At 54.3% G+C, this 15445-nt stretch overlaps 2 non-coding genes across 2 annotated transcripts; one reads left to right on the forward strand and one right to left on the reverse strand.

Annotated features, from left to right (window-relative positions):
* Positions 1-5155: 5155 nt before the first annotated feature.
* On the reverse strand, positions 5156-5228 carry TRNAF-GAA (transfer RNA phenylalanine (anticodon GAA)). Its single transcript has one exon. It is a non-coding gene; the product is annotated as a tRNA-Phe (tRNA).
* Positions 5229-15144: 9916 nt separating this feature from the next.
* Positions 15145-15226, forward strand: TRNAS-CGA (transfer RNA serine (anticodon CGA)). The gene has a single exon. It is a non-coding gene; the product is annotated as a tRNA-Ser (tRNA).
* The last annotated feature ends 219 nt before the right edge of the window (positions 15227-15445 follow it).

Consider the following 15445-nt stretch of genomic DNA (forward strand, 5'->3'; position numbering starts at 1 on the left):
GTTCGTCCCTGTGTAATAGCAGAGCTGATTAAGACTCACTGCAGAGTCTTGCTGCAGACCAACAGATCTGAAATCACTGATCACCGGGTCTAAGCATTAGTCCTGCTTTGGGACAGTGTCTCTCATCCAAGAAAGTTCCGAGTCTGCGCTAGCAGTGAGGCTCCCTCACTAACAGCAGAAATCAGGGAGAGCTGTGTGAAGTGCAGGGCCCCAGGGGTGCCTGAACAGGGGCGAACAACACCCTAGGACTTTTAAAAATGGGAGGTCTCTGCCTTGCCACTTTTTAATGACCGTAAGGGTGAGTGAGGGTGGGGAGGGGGCCAAGAGCAATGAGCAGGACGAGGGGTCTTGGGGGAAGAGGCAGTGTAGGAGTGGAGGTGAGCTGGGGCAGGGGGTTGCGGGGTGCAGGAAGAGGGCTGCCTGTAGCAAGTAACGGGGGTGGGGGCATGCAGGGGAACTGCTCCCTGTCCCAGCTCACCTCTGCTCCGTCTTCTCCCCTGAGCACGCTGCCCCCGCTCTAATTCTCCTCCCCTCCCAGGCTTGCCGCACTAAACAGCTGATTAGCACCGCAAGTCTGGGAGGCGGGAGAAGTGGAGTGGCGCCAGCATGCTCAGAGGAGAAGGCAGAGCGGAGGTGAGCTGGGGTGGGGAGCTGCTGCAGTGAGGGCTGCCTGGCTCTTTGCCATGGTCTCTGCTCCTGCTCCGCCCCAGCCCTAGCCACCCTCCCCTGCACTCACTGCATAGTCCACTCCTCTGGCTCCCAGCCATGCTGCCGGCGAGTGCTGTGGGGCGGTTCCCCCCTCCCCCTAACTTGGGAGCCAGGGGAGCAGAGCAGGCTGAGGCCCCAGGCCTGCGTGGTGGGAAGCGGGGGGGCTGGTCTCAGGCCTCTGTGGGGGACAGGGGGCTGTCTACTTCCTGCAGGAAGTAGAGTGACCCGGCCCCAGCCTGCTATTGCACAATCCCCAGTCACGCTGCACAGCATGCCCCAAGAGGGAGTGGGGGGCCAAGCAGATGATCCAGCACGAGGGGGTCATTCTCATTGGTAGCTGTCTAGTGGCAGTGAGTTCAACAGGCCTTGGCACATGCTGTGTGGGGCAGGAGGTCCTTGTATTTGGAGCACTGGGAGTGAACTGCGTGCATTTGTGTCTCTGAGCACAACTGTGAATGTTATGGTGTGTGGGGGGGTTATTGTGAGTGTGGCTGGGAGTGTGAATGTTTCTCTCTTTGGGGGTTGGACTAACATGTCCCTCTGGGTGTGTTGTGTGTGAGTGTTCTTGGGATTGTGTGAGTCCCTTTGTGTGTGTGCGTGTGTGTCACTTGCTGCAGAATACAAAATTCTGCAAAGCCATTTCCTACTGTGTAGCACAGCAACACACTGATACAGTGTCACAGATGCACACACACACAGAGCAGGGCTCAGCAGAGGGCAGCAGGGACACACACGTCTCCCCTGGGCCAGCTTGGACAATTGTCCATCACTACTCGGCACAGTGCTGGTGCCCCCACACGGGGGTGGGCAGTAACCGGGCGGAGAGGGCAGACGTGCTGGATCTGTAAAAGCAGCAAAGAGTCCTGTGGCACCTTATAGACCAACAGACGTATTGGAGCATGAGCTTTCGTGCGTGAATTCCCACTTCGTCGACTAGATTCAGAAGGAAGCACTTTGGGAAAATCAGTCAAGGCACATAGCAGAGCTGGGACACGGATCCAGTGACCCCTGCATCACCCTGGGAGGGCAGTGGGGTTTAGTGGTCAGAGCAGGGAGGGGCTGGACACAAGGACCCCTGCGTTCTATCCTTGGCTCTGGAAGTGGAAGGGGTCTAGAGCAGGGGGACTGGGATCCAGGACTCCTGGGTTCCATAGGGGAGACTGTTTTTCCCAGTGCTTCCCTCCCTAGAGAGCCCAGCCCAGCCCCCTAGTGGAGACTGAGCAGGAGTCGGGGGAGTTGTTCTCCCACTCTGGAGTTATGATTCAAACTCCTCCCCCAGGGAATGTGACATCACAGAATCCACCACCCCACAACACAAAGAAAACTAGTGGGGTTAGGAGGGTTCTAGCTGCAGACACCCCTTGTCATTGCAAAAAGCCCCCAAACCTACTTACACCCACAAAACACCCTCTCAGTCTATACACCCCCTGCTAGGACAGGACCTCTTGCTCCCACCCCTTTTCTTATCACCACAAGCTGCTCCCAGGCAGGTACCACACCCCATTCACACACCTTTTGTCACTACATAGCTCAGTGGCAATCACTGCCCTGAAGTGACTCCGGTGCAGGCACTCCCCACACGAACTCCCCACACCAGATTCTGTCCACACACAGAGAATTCTCTCTGCCCGGCTCCTTCGGTTCCTCTCGCTGCTCCCCGTACTGCCGCCAGACACTGCCCATCTGCATAACCCCGCCCATGGACACGTGACAACTTCTGTCCTGCTGGTTTCAAGGGAGTGAGTTGCCCTTGGGGAGTGAGCAGGTCACAGCACGTCACAGCCCCAGCGCACGTCACAGCCCCAGCCAGGGCCGGCTCCAGGCACTAGCTCAGCAAGCAGGTGCTTGGGGCAGCCAAGGGGAAGGGGCGGCATGTCGGGGTCTTCGGCAGCAATTCGGCGAAGGGTCCCTCAGTCCCTCTCGGAGGGAAGGACCTGCCACCAAGTTGCCGCCGAAGAAAAAGGCAGCGCAGTGGAGCTTCCACTGATTGCGATCGTGGGTTGTTGTTTTTTCCTCGCCGCTTGGGGCAGCAAAAACCCAGCCCTGGCCCCAGCACACGTCACAGCCCCAGCACACGTCATAGCACGTCACAGCCTGGGGCCGGGAGATATTGGGGGAGGGGATGAGGGGAGAATGTGGGAGGGAGAGACCCAGCCTTATAGACCCATAGGGGCAGGAGATATTGGGGTCAGGAGGAGAGGAGATGGGGCTGGCAAAGACCAAGTCTGGGGTGCAGGGAAAATGGGGTGGGGTGGAGGGAGATGGGGAACAGAAAGGACATGTGTGGAGTGGTGAGATGTTGGTCCAGGGAAACTGAGTCACTCCCAGGATATGCTGTGCAGGGGGGAGCACAGGGACAGTGAGAGAGAACCAACCCCACAGAGCCCAAGAGGGATATTGGGGGCAGGGGAGGGGATGGAGGGATGAGAGACCCAGGGCCATAGAACTCCCCTGGCTCCCAAGTTTGGACGGAGGGGGGAACCGCCCCACAGCACTCACTGGCTGCATGGCTGGGAACTAGGGGAGTGGACCAGGCTGGGGCTGGGTCACTCCACTTACCATGCAGTGAGTGCAGGGGCGGGAGGGCGGGACTGGGGCAGAGCAGGGGCAGGGGCGATGGGGAAGAGCCAGGCACCCCCGCTGAAGCAGCTCCCCACCCCAGCTCCCCACTGCTCCGCCTTCTCCCCTGAGCACGCTGGCACTGCTCCACTTCTCCTGCCTCCCAGGCTTGTGGTGCCAATCAGCTGTTTAGTGCAGCAAGCCTAGGAGGGGAGGAGAATTAGAGTAGGGGCGGCGTGCTCAGGGGAGAAGATGGAGCAGTGATGAGCTGGGACAGGGTGCGGTTCACCTGCACACACATCCCCCCATTACTTGTTGCAGGCAGCCCTCCCCCCGCACCTCCCCCCAGCCCCCTGCCCCAGCTCACCTCAACTCTACTTCCTCCTCTGAGTGTGCTTTTTGGTGCCCCCAACCACTTGGCACCCTAGGCGGCCAACTAGTTCCCTTAGTGGTTGCACCGGTCCTGGACACTGCCTATCAGCACGATTCCTCCTCCTCCTCCTCAGTGAGATTAAATCTCCGCACCTAGGCAGTTGGTCCATCTGCTGCACCACAATCCCTCATGCCTGAGACCCCCTGCCAAAGCCCTGCACCCGGCTCCAGAGAATTAAGTCTCACATCTCACTGGGAACTCAACTTCTTGTGCTCAGAGAGACTCGGCCCCTCCCCTCTCATTAGCTGACCTGAGAAACACAGTGTCTACAAAAGCAGCAAAGAGTCGTGTTGCACCTTATAGACTAACAGAAATATTAGAGCATGAGCTTCCGTGGATGAATCCCCACTTTGTCAGATGTATCAGTGTCTGTCTTTTCCAAAGAAGTGCCTGGAGAACCTTTTCTTATGTGGCCTAAGGGATAAGGCATCTGACTTTGGATCAGGGGATTGAGGGTTTGAGTCCCTTCGTGGTTGTGCTTGTCCAGTTTTACCTTTGGGCTAAAAGTCCTGCTCCCTTCAGGGCTGGAACCTCTTCTTGGCGGCTCAGGCCAATGCTCTGGCTTCAGCCAGAGCCCTGGGAAGGAGTTGGGGGATGGTTGTCCCAAAGGCTGGGGCAGAAGTCCCAGGTGCTTCCAGTCTAGCCTTTGCCATTCCTGACTTGCCAAAGAAAATGGGCGGCTGCCCGGGCTAGTGTGTAGAGCAGTTTCCCTCTTCCAAATGTGCGCCAGTTCCTGTGCTTGAGGGGGTTGGTAAATAGCACCTTGGTAGCCTGGGTGTTTCTCTGCCTCTCACCAGCTGGGAAAAAGCCTCTTGGGGAAAAATCTCCTGCGCCACTGCAAAAATGAGCACCTTGAGTGGGACCAGTCAGAGGCCCCACTATGGGGGCTGGCCCTGCTTTCCTACCATCTTGTGATCTTGGCCACAGAGCATCAGCAGCCGCCCTGCATGCTGGTGACCTTCAGTGGGTGGTTGGCATGGCAGGGAGCAGGCTGGCTGGGTGTTTTTATGCCTGTCTGAAGGTCACACATAGACATGGTCCTGCCCTTTAGCCCTGACCTCAGTTGTTATGTGGCTCTTAATCCTTCCCTCAGAGCCATCAGCCACAGCCACCTCTGCTCTAGGTGCCCAGAGGAGGAGAGGTGTGCTGGGTCACTTTTACAGATGCCTCTTCCCTCATACTGCCATTGCTCAGCTGCACAAAGGAGTTTTCATCCCCCAATCCCTGCCTAGCAGCCCTCTGGCACCATTCCTGAGGGCTGCCCTGCCTCACTTTCTTCCTACCATTTGGGAAAGACAGCTCTCATCGTTAAAGGTCAGGTGGGCCAACTAGGGGCAGAAGCCCATTCTATGTTTTCCTACTGCAGAGCCCTAGATCAGCAACTTATCTTGGGTGCAAGCACTGTTGTGCTCCCGGAAAACAAGCCACCCCTGCACAAAGAGAAACGGAAGGGCCTGCCAAAGTCTGGGATTGAATCAGGGACCTTTAGAGCTTCAGTCTAACACTCTCCCAACTGAGCTACTTTGGCAGCCGCAGGACAGCATTTTGGCCTGTTGCTTCTCTGTCTGGGATGTTTTTGTAAGCGGCTGCACACAAAAAGGAGAGGAAAACAAATGGCTGCTTCATACCCCCACCGGAGGAACCTGGCACCATTAGCTGTGGTGAGTAAGAAGTGGCTGTTCGCTGACAGGGCCTGTCCCCGAGCAGCTGGAACAGCAGCTGCTGCCTCCCCCTCGGCTCCAGGCTGTGGGAAGTGCTCATTGCCTGGCTGCATGGGCGGATGCTGCTCCGTGCTCTGGAGAGCGTCTGTGTTGCTCTGTCAACCTCCCATCTTCACTGAGCCACTCTGGTAAGGTCCCAAGTGCCCCCTGCGGCCTGGCAGCTGAGAGTCTTTGCAGACATCAGCCCCCCTGCCAGCCCCACAGGCAGCAGCAGCGCCAGCCCCCCCAGCACCACAGGGGCACTCAATGCACTTCCTGTGGGGAAATGGCTCCTTGGCATCCAGCTGCTAGAGTGAAAGCCAGGAGAGAGCAGTGTCTGGCTCACCGTGGGGGAGAGAAGAGACCTGATGAGTGCGGATCTCCCTCAGCCTCCCCCGCAATGCTGGTCAGTTGTATTGTCACTGTCATAGTCAGCGTTTTCCTTCAGAGCCGGCCCTAGAGGGGTCTGAGATCAAGGACAAATCCCCCTTTTTGTCCCCAGGCCCTGCCCCCACTCCACCCCTTCCCCCAAGTCCCCACCCCTGTCCCATCTCTTCGCATCCTGCAACTTCCTGCCCCATTCCTCAACCACCCTCACCTCTTCCCGTCCCTGCTCCTCCCCCTCCACCCAGTGCCTCCTGCACACCACTGAACAGCTGATCACAGGCAAGTGGGAGGTGCTGAAGGGGAAGAGGAGGAGCTTGTCAGCAAGGCCTGTAGTGGGCGGGGGAGGAGCTGGCTGCCAGTGGGTGCTGAGCACCTATTTTTTCTCTGTTGGTTCTGCAGCCCCATAGCTCCCATGGAGTCGCTAACTTGGCTTCCTTCGTACTCTAGAGAGAGGAGCAGAACCAGGACTTTGGCTGATCCATGGGGCACCAGGTGAGTGGCAGAGGCGTCAGGTGCTGAGAGTTTGCCTGACCCCTCAGGGACACAGTGTGAGGTGGTGCCCCAGGGATCTCTATGAAAGGAGCAGAACAGGATTTACTTGGGGTGGGGAGAGACTTGAGAGTATCTCAGGGGGTTGCACAGAGGTGTTGCCCAGGTGATAGACTGGCTAAAACACAGACCTCACTGTGAGCAGGATTCAAACCTGCGCAGAGGAAACCTATTGCATTTCCACTCCCACACCTTAACCACTCAGCCATCAGTGAAACAAATCCCCCAATGCCAGAGAAACTGGTAAAGAATCACAATGACCAGGTGTGAAGTCATCTGAATTACAGAATTCCCACCGCAAACCTGGCTCCCAAAGCACGGGGAGGATTTGGGGTTTGTTCTCTTTGCTTAGCCATGTGCAGTCGCACAGAGAGCGCGTTTAAAAGTCTCCCCTCCCACAGTGCAGGAATGGGAAATGATTCTCAACTTGAAGCTGATGTAGGATGGGGGGGGCGTTGGGTGGGGCCCTATGGAAATACAGGGGTGGGCAGGGCTAGGAGCCAGGACTCCTGGGTTCTCCCCCAGCTCGGGGAGGGGAGTGGAGATTAGGGGGTACAGTGGGGGAGGGGCTGGGGGGGCTCCTGCCCAACAGGCAAGTCCAGGAGCTGGTGTCAGGCAGCAGGTCACTTGTGGGCCCCAAGTGTCCGATCTGGAAACAGCTGCCTGTCCCCGTACCACTGATGTAGGGGAACCCAGGCCCACCCCCCATTTTGACTTCCAACCCCGTACCCTGGGCAGCTGGTTCAGCTTTGCTTAGCTTGCATCAGCCTCGAGTCAGCTTCACTGGGTCACCAGTTCCACCATGGCCAGGCATCAGAGAGAGGAAGTCTCCTCTCAGCTGTAAAAGCAGCAAGGGCTCCATGAGGGGTCAGTGCTGGTGGAGCAATTATTGACACTTTCTCTAGTCTCCTTTTCAGATTTTGCCCCATTTTCTCTTTAATTCTCCAATGTTAATTTAACAATCTCAGATTTGGGATATTTTCACACTCGTTTGACCTGCAGCAAATTTTCTTCCTTTCTTTGGGAAATTGTCCTGAATCATCCCCCAAATGAGAAGAGGCTTAATGGATGCAGTTTGCAGAGCCCTGAGATACAGCTGCCTCTGGGGTGGGCTGGGGTGGCCTTTCTCTGCTGGCGTGGAAGGGGACAGAAGGAAAAAGTCCGCAGTGGAGACTGTCCAGCAGAAGGTTACACAGTCCTGGCTACTGCTACCCCCAACTGCCAGTCACCTGCCTGCCCCTGCTTCTGCCTCCTTCCCACTGCCAGGAAGTTTTCCTGCTCCACACTCCCCTCACGTACCCTCTTAAAGCACCTCCCCAAAGGGCTCCCTGCTGCCATGTGAATGGTGTGTGTGTGGCGGGGGGGTGGGAATTACTGTTGTCTGTTAATTGAACTTCCACTGTCCAATTGCTCTCACTTAATATAAAATATCTTCATATTCGGGTGGTTTTCTCTCATTAGCAAATGTTTCTTTTTAGACCCATTTCTTCCCCAGTTCTCAAAGATACATATAAAATATCCTGTGTGCAGCGCTGTAGTAGGCAGGGTGGTCCCAGGGTATTGGAGGCTTCCTCTTTGATTTGTATACAAATGTTCGGTGTTATTCTCCAGCCCATTCCTTATGAATACTAACATGATGTTAACTTTTTTGCTGGCGGCTGTGAATTGAATGGAGCTTTTCATTGATCTGTCTACAGCAACATGCAGATCCCGTTCTTGGGTTGTGTAGTCGATAATCTGTTCTGCTGCCGTCGCTAGGTGTAATGCATGTTCAGTACGGGTTTCTCCCCGCTTCCCTTTTTGTATTTCTTCTCCCTTCTAGTGTTGGGGTGTCCTTCTTCTCAGGTTAGTGTATTAATGATCTCATCTTGGGGTCATATGTGTCAATTCATTGCTACGTCTTCAGAGAACTATCCCTGATGACTCCAAGATCTCTTTCCTGATTAGTTGTGGCTAAATTAACCCCCATCGTATTGTATGTATAGTTGGGGTTATGTTTTTCCAACGTGACATTTATCCATATTAAATTTCATTTGTCATTTTGTTGCCCAATCACTTAGTTTTGTGAGATCTTTTTGAAGTTCTTTGCAGTCTGCTTTGGTCTTAACTATCTTGAGCAGTTTAGTATCGTCTGTGAACTTTGCCACCTCACTGTTTACCCCTTTCTCCAAATAATTTATGAATAAGTTGAATAGGATTGGTCCTAGGGCTGACCTAGGAAAATCACAGCAGCAAGATGGAGTCTGGAGTCACATGGGCAGGTCACATGTCCATGCATGATTCAATTTGCAGCCCTACGCCATTGTTTACATATTAATTTGAATGTTCCCAGGAAAGCTCAGATGTGGATTGGCATTTTCCAAAGTCCATTGTCAGTGAAGCGTTTCTTGATTGGGCACTTAAATGAGAATAGTCCTTTCTCAAAAAGCTGACCAAATGCATCACTAAGGGTACTTAAAATCAAATACCTTTGAGATACAAGTACAAAGCCCATGTTCATAACTGCAGATACAAAAATGGTACACACATACAGCTAGTATAATTATAACCAGCAAATCATAACCTTGTCACAGACACCTCACACGACAACTTTTGCACAGTATTTGCTGCAAATATATAACAGTGGTGGCAGCAATGATCTATATGGTCCCAGTTGATATTAATAATGTCACAGCCTACAGAGAAGTGAGAGGGAGGCGTCTTCTAGCCGGCGTTTCTCCTACATTTCTCCATTGCCGCTTGGGCGGAGGCGGCAATGGAGCAAAACACGCCTGGCTGAAGGTTTTGCGTTCAGCCTTGAGGATTAAGCCTGAGCCTCCAGCATGGGTGTTGGGAGATGGATTTCTGAGTCGCATCCAGCACAGTCTTTGGGCCTGAGCTGAAACCACTGAGGCCAAGAGAGATGGATTTGAGGTAGCCTTTGAGGCTCCCAGCAGGTCTTGAGGAACAAGGGGTTATCGCCATTCCTGGGTGGACTCAAACCACCATCCTTTCAATTAACAGCAAAACAGACTCACCCATTGCGCCACAGAGACACATGTCTGCTGTTACCAAGGCTGCTGCCTAGCAGCCTGCGCAACTGCCTGCCAGCGCTAGAGCTCGCAAGGCAAGTGTGGGTGCTGGAGGCTGTAGGTAAAGAGCCAGCAGAGTGACACAGCAGAAGCCTGCTGGGTCCATAACCCAAAGGTCGATGAATCAAAACTGTCTTCTGCTAGGCATGTGCTTGTTTCTTTTTGCTTGGGGCCTTCAAGGGAGGAGGCAACCAGCAGAGCATTGAGAGCCGAGGCCATGAGGCAAGAGGTGGCTGAGGTGTCGGCCTGCCAGGGAGCCCGGCACCTCGGGCTGCCTGGCCTGAAGGATTTTTTTAATTTCTCAAGAAAACTTTGTGGTTTTCAATGGAAATCTAAACCCAAAGCTAAAATGTTGAGGATTTTTTTTTCATTTTTGCAACCCCCCCCCAGTGAAAAGGAGTGGGTTGTGTTGACTTGTTCACTATCCATCCCTTTTCTTTTCCTAGACTCGGGTCTACAGAGTGTCAGTCCTACTGAGCCTCAGGCTATGGTCTCCAAGGTTTTGGAAATGTACCGACCTGTCCTGGACATGGTCTCTGCCAGCTCATGTGACGCTGGTTTTGCTGAGCCTGCTGCTGGGGAAGAGGGAAACTTTGTCTCTCAACTGGACGTTCCCTTCAGATGCCCAGTCTTCAGTGTGGCTCGAATGTCCATGGATCAGGGTTCAGTGACCCAAGAGATGGCTTTAAAAGATATGAACATTTTCACAAACACATTGACTTTCTCAATTTTCTATTTCTTGGTAACATTTCATGGATCTTTTGGAGTTGAATCGGTAAAAAATACAGGAAATCAGGGTGTTACGAAAAGGATATAATATAAAGTTTGCAGTTAAAGGTACAGAAAGGAGCTGAAAAGGCAGCTGCAGACTTTAAGACTGTTTCTTTAAGCAAGAGGGGGCAATCAATGTGACCCCAGAAACCTTGGGACTTATAATCTGATAGGGCAGAGAGGAACTTTGTCTGTTTGCAGCGTCTTTCAGCCTACGGTTGGGACTGTGATAGATCTGCTAAGAATGGGACTACAATCCCCACCATTTCCTTCCCTGCTGCACTTCTCTTTCCTCTGGCCAGGTCAGGGGAACGGTCCTGAAGCAGGAAAGGGCCGGGCTGTTGCGGGAAGTGGTGGCTGCGTGGCAGGCGAGGAGCTGCAGAGAGCTGGATGCGGAGAGAAATCCCCAGGAATGGATGCAGAGCCACATGTGAAACAGGCTGTGACTCCCAGAGCTTACAGCTGGCTGCAGGTTTGGGTGGGGTTCTGGGGGAGCAGCAGCGGCTGGGCAGGGAGCCAGTACAGAGCAGCTCCAATGAGAGACACGAAGTGAACCTGGCCTGGAAACCTGCAGGCTCCAATGTGCTTGGCTAGAGATTGGAGTGGAGAGGTCACCCCAGGCTTTAGGCCTGAAGTAGGGTTACCAACTTTCTGCACAAAACCAAACAGACTAACCCCGCCCCTTCTCCAAGGCCCCAACTCTTCCCTGAGGCCCCGCCCCTGATTCACTACATTCCCCTCCCTCGGTGGCTCGCTCTTCCTCACCCTCACTCACTGTCACTAGGCTGGGCAGGGGGTTGGGGTGCGGGAGTGGGTGAGGGTCCTAATGCAGGGTGAAGTCCAGAAATGAGGGGTTCAGGGTACGGGAAGGGGCTCCGCACTGGGCAGGGGGTTGGGGTGCGGTAGGGGGTGGGGGTTCTAATGGGGGGTGAAGTACAGAAATGAGGGGTTCAGGGTATGGGAAGGGGCTCCGGGCTGGGATGGGGGGTGGGGATGCGGGAGGGGGTGAGGGTTCTAATGTGGGGTGAGGGCCATAAATGAGGAATTCAGGGTATGGGAAGGGGCTCTGGGCTGGGCATGGGGTTGGGGTGCAGGAGGGGGGTGAGGGCTCTAACGGGGGTGAAGGCCAGGAGTGAGGGGTTCAGCGTACGGGAAGGGGCTCCGGGCTGGGCAGGAAGTTGAGATGCAGGAGGGGGTGAGGGCTGTAAAGGGGGTTGAAGAGCAGGAAAGAGGGGTTCAGGGTATGGGAAGGGGCTCTGGGCTGCAACGAGGGGTGGGGTGTGGGACTGGGTGAGGGCTGTAAAGGGGTGTGAAGGGCAGGAATGAGGGGTTCAGGGTACAGGAAGGGGCTCCAGGCTGGGTAGGGGGTTGGGGTGCAGGAGGGAGTGAGGGCTCCGGCTTGGGGTGCGTGTAACCTTCCCCTTTCCTTAGCCATGTGTCTGAGCCGCCAGGGCCAGCATGTACAAGGCCTCGCTGCCGAAGCACTGACAGTGTCCAGTGATGCTACTCCTGGCCCTCTACTGACAGCTCAGGGGTTTGGTGTCCTCTGGCACTGAGATGCCACAATAATTACAGGGTTATTTCTAATGGGTTAAAGCAGAACTTGTGCTGAGTTTAACACATCCCTCGTGGGTCTGGGGGTTTTACAGCACGAACTGGCTCTGCGTGTGGGCACAGTGCATGTGTTCGAGTGATACCAACACTCCTGAAACACACAACTCCCCGTCCTGTGGGTTTCCATCCCGCCTGATTCCTTCCACGGGGGGCACTGCCCCGGCTCCTCTACGGCCAGATGTCCTGATGCTCAGCAGTCGGGATGTTGGGAGAGGTTCTGTTTTCTGTGACTAGTGACAGCCCCAAAGTGACTCCCACCAGCCCCCATTGCCTTGCGCTGCAGTTGCCAGTCTCTGAATCCTGGCCTGGGATTCGATTGGAACGAGTCCCCTGGAAGCTGGAGAGACCACTGGTCAGACACTGCAATATCGTAGCCAGAACATCCATGTCTAGATTTTAAGGCCAGTCAAGACAACTAAATAATCCTGTCTAACCCCCGTACACGTGACAGGCCACAAAGTCAACCCTGCACTGAGCCCAACAACCAGGATTAAACCAACATATTGCAGCCCTTAGGAGAATATCCCGTTGTGTGCCACAGGCAGAGCATAGGAGAGGCAGAGGGGTACCAATACTGGAGGCCCCTGCACTGGAATTGATTTGGTGAGATGTACCCAGCTGATCCAGGCAAGTGACTTGTGCCCCATGCCGCAGAGGATGACAAAAACTCCAACATCCCTGCCAGTGTGAGCTGGGGGAAATTCCTTCCTGACCCCAGCAATGGAGATCAGGGAGACCCTGAGCATGAGAGCAAGGCCACCAGCCAAGCACCAGAGAGAAATGGTTTTCTATCTCACCTGAGAGCACTTTCTTCAGCCCCTCCCCGCGTCCCCTCTTGCCACCCCCATGTGAGGTGGAGAATCCATCATTGCCCTGGGTACTTTGTTCCAGTGTTTAATCACCCGATTGCAAATGTGTCCCTTATTTCTCATTTTAGTTTCTCTGCCATTAACTTCCAGCCACTGGTTCTTGTTCTGCCTTTTGCTGCTGGGTTAAAGAACCCTTCAGTACCCAGAATTTTCTCTTTGGGAGGGGATTTACACACTGTCATCAAGTGACCTCTTGGTCTTCTCTGTGATAAACTGAGCAGATTGAGCTCTTGTCTCGCACTGGAAGGCAACTTTTCAGCGCTTTTTTTCTTCTTCTCTGCCCCCCTGTCCAATTTTTCATTCTTCAACTTAAAATGTGGCCAGGATGACTGTGTGCAAAAGTCCAGTGTTGGTCTGACCAATGTTGTACAGAGATAACACTAGTGCCCTATATCTAGTCACTGTTCTCCTGTCTGTACATCCAAGGACAACGACAGCATCGCACGGGCATTTCATGCTGAGCTGTTTGTCCATTATGACACCTAAACCCTTCTCCGAGTCACAGCAGTCTGGCCTTGCTCGTTAGTAAAGCTCAGTGTGTTTGAATGGCCACAGCTTCCCAAGTGTTCTGTAACATGCACAAGGGATTCCCCTCCTCAGTCACCTTCACCTGCTGCTGGTCTCTTATCTCTTTCTTCTTCTCCAGGATCTGCATGTGTCATTGTGAGAGGAGTTCTCCTCCTCTCTTTGCCTGGGAGCGATGTGACCCCCCAGGTGGACTGACCAAACCCACGATTCCTTCAGCCTGAAAGCAGAGGGGAGCCTTCACCCGCTCCCTTTTTAAGGCTCCAGTCCCAGATCCTAAATTCCCTGACAAAGCACAAAAATCCACCCTGAGCCCAACTCCTCTCTCAGTGGTGATTTCCTTTCTCCAACAAATCTGTCCTGAGGACAGAGCCCTGGGAACAGGTGAACATAACCCCTGAGATTTCCCTTCGCAGCCTGCAAGGGGCAAACGCCCTATTAAACAGCTCGGGAATGTCGTCTTTTTCTTTTCTCCTTTCAAAAGTAACTTCTTGTATTTCTAGTCTCTTTATATGACCCCCCGATTTGCCGCTTCCAATTCTCTGCTGTATACGCCAGCACTGGATCGAGTGAGGTGCCTGGACCCATCCTGTACTGGGTACATGGGGGACTTGCAGGATCAGACCCTAAAATCACTTTAGAGGAAAATTCTAACCCCACTCAACCCCGACCTGTTCCTGGGAGGTGTCGGTATTGACCCAGGCCACCGAACACCATGGAGTGAAGAGACCAATTTTACCAGTAAGTCAGACACCCCGGCTGCCCACTGCCTGGATCACCTCCCCCCAGGTGACACGAGTCGCCCTCCAGAGCCATTGCTGGACCCCCAGGGACAGCCACACAAGCCATAGGGATGGACAGCTCCCAGGAATCTCGGCAATGAATCTTCAGGCCGGGGGGTTTCCCCTAGTGCCTGATTCACTCTCAGGGTCCAGCCAGCCAGCAGCTTCCACCCAAGGCTAGGGCGCTAACAGCAGCAGCGTGGCTGGGGGGCTCGGCCGGTGACTGGGGCCAGTCGTCTGAGCATGAACCCAGCCAACCCCAGGAGATTTACCCAAGTCACCAGCCCAACCCACCACGCAGCTGCTGCCACTACCCCATTAGTGCGTGAGCTCCCATGGACCACGCTGGGGAGATACCCCAGCTGCAGGGTGGATGCCCCTGAGTGCCTGGCAGGGCACAGCTCCTGGCTGCCCTGCCCTGCTGAGTTCTCTACTAGGCTGGGTGGATCTGGGGCCAAGGGTGCTGGGTGACAGGGGGGCATTGGCTGTGGGCTGGGACTGTCACTTCCTCCCCTGCCCATCTAACAGGATCACAGCAAACGAAACCAGCTCAGCCTGCAGGGGAAGAGTTCAGTCCAGGGCCTGGTGCATTCTGGGAGCAGGGACGGTGCAGAGAAAGGGCAGATACAGGGCAGCTCTGAACACTCCGTGCAGAACTGCTTGTCCTGACCCACAGCCCCTGTTATCCCAGCCCTGGGCTCCCCTCTCACTGCTCTGCCAGTGCCCCTAACTCCCGATCCACAGACCTCCCCTGCTGTATCTGTGACTTCTGCTACTGAACCACCAATGCGCTTACTCCTCTTGTGAGACATTTCTCTGCACAATACTGCTGCTAATCCAGCTACTGACTCCAGGAAACATTTTCCTTAGCTTAGTTCTGTGTGTCACTGGTTTCTATAGCAAAGGCCAGTCCCTGGCCCTGTGGCCCAGACATCCTCATTCACATCAAGCTTCAAGCTGAGAATCATTTCCCATTCCCGATCTGTGGGAGGGGAGACTTTTAAACGCGCTCTCTGTGCGACTGCACATGGCTAAGCAAAGAGAAAAAACCCCAAATCCCCCCTGTGCTTTGGGAGCCAGGTTTGCGGTGGGAATTCTGTAGTTCAGATGACTTCATGCCTAGGCATTGTGATTCTTTACCAGTTTCTCTGGCAGTGGGGCAATTTTGCAATCACAGCTGTGATGGCCGAGTGATTAAGGTGTTGGAGTCGAAATCCAGTAGGGTTCCCCTGCACAGGTTCAAATCCTGCTTACAGCAAGGCCTGTGTTTTAGCTAGTCTCTAACAAGGGCAATACCTGTCTACAACCCCTGAGACACTCTCAATTCTCTCCCCACCCCAATAAATCATGTTCTGCTCCTTTCATAGAGATCCCTGGGACACTACCTCACACTGTGTCCCTGAGGGGTCAGGCAAACTCTCAGCACCTGAAGCCTCTGCCACTCACCTAGTGCCCCCTAGATCAGCCATAGTCCTGG

The sequence above is a fragment of the Gopherus flavomarginatus genome, chromosome 9 (genome assembly GCF_025201925.1).
Source record: "Gopherus flavomarginatus isolate rGopFla2 chromosome 9, rGopFla2.mat.asm, whole genome shotgun sequence".
In the NCBI taxonomy this organism is placed as follows: domain Eukaryota; kingdom Metazoa; phylum Chordata; order Testudines; family Testudinidae; genus Gopherus; species Gopherus flavomarginatus.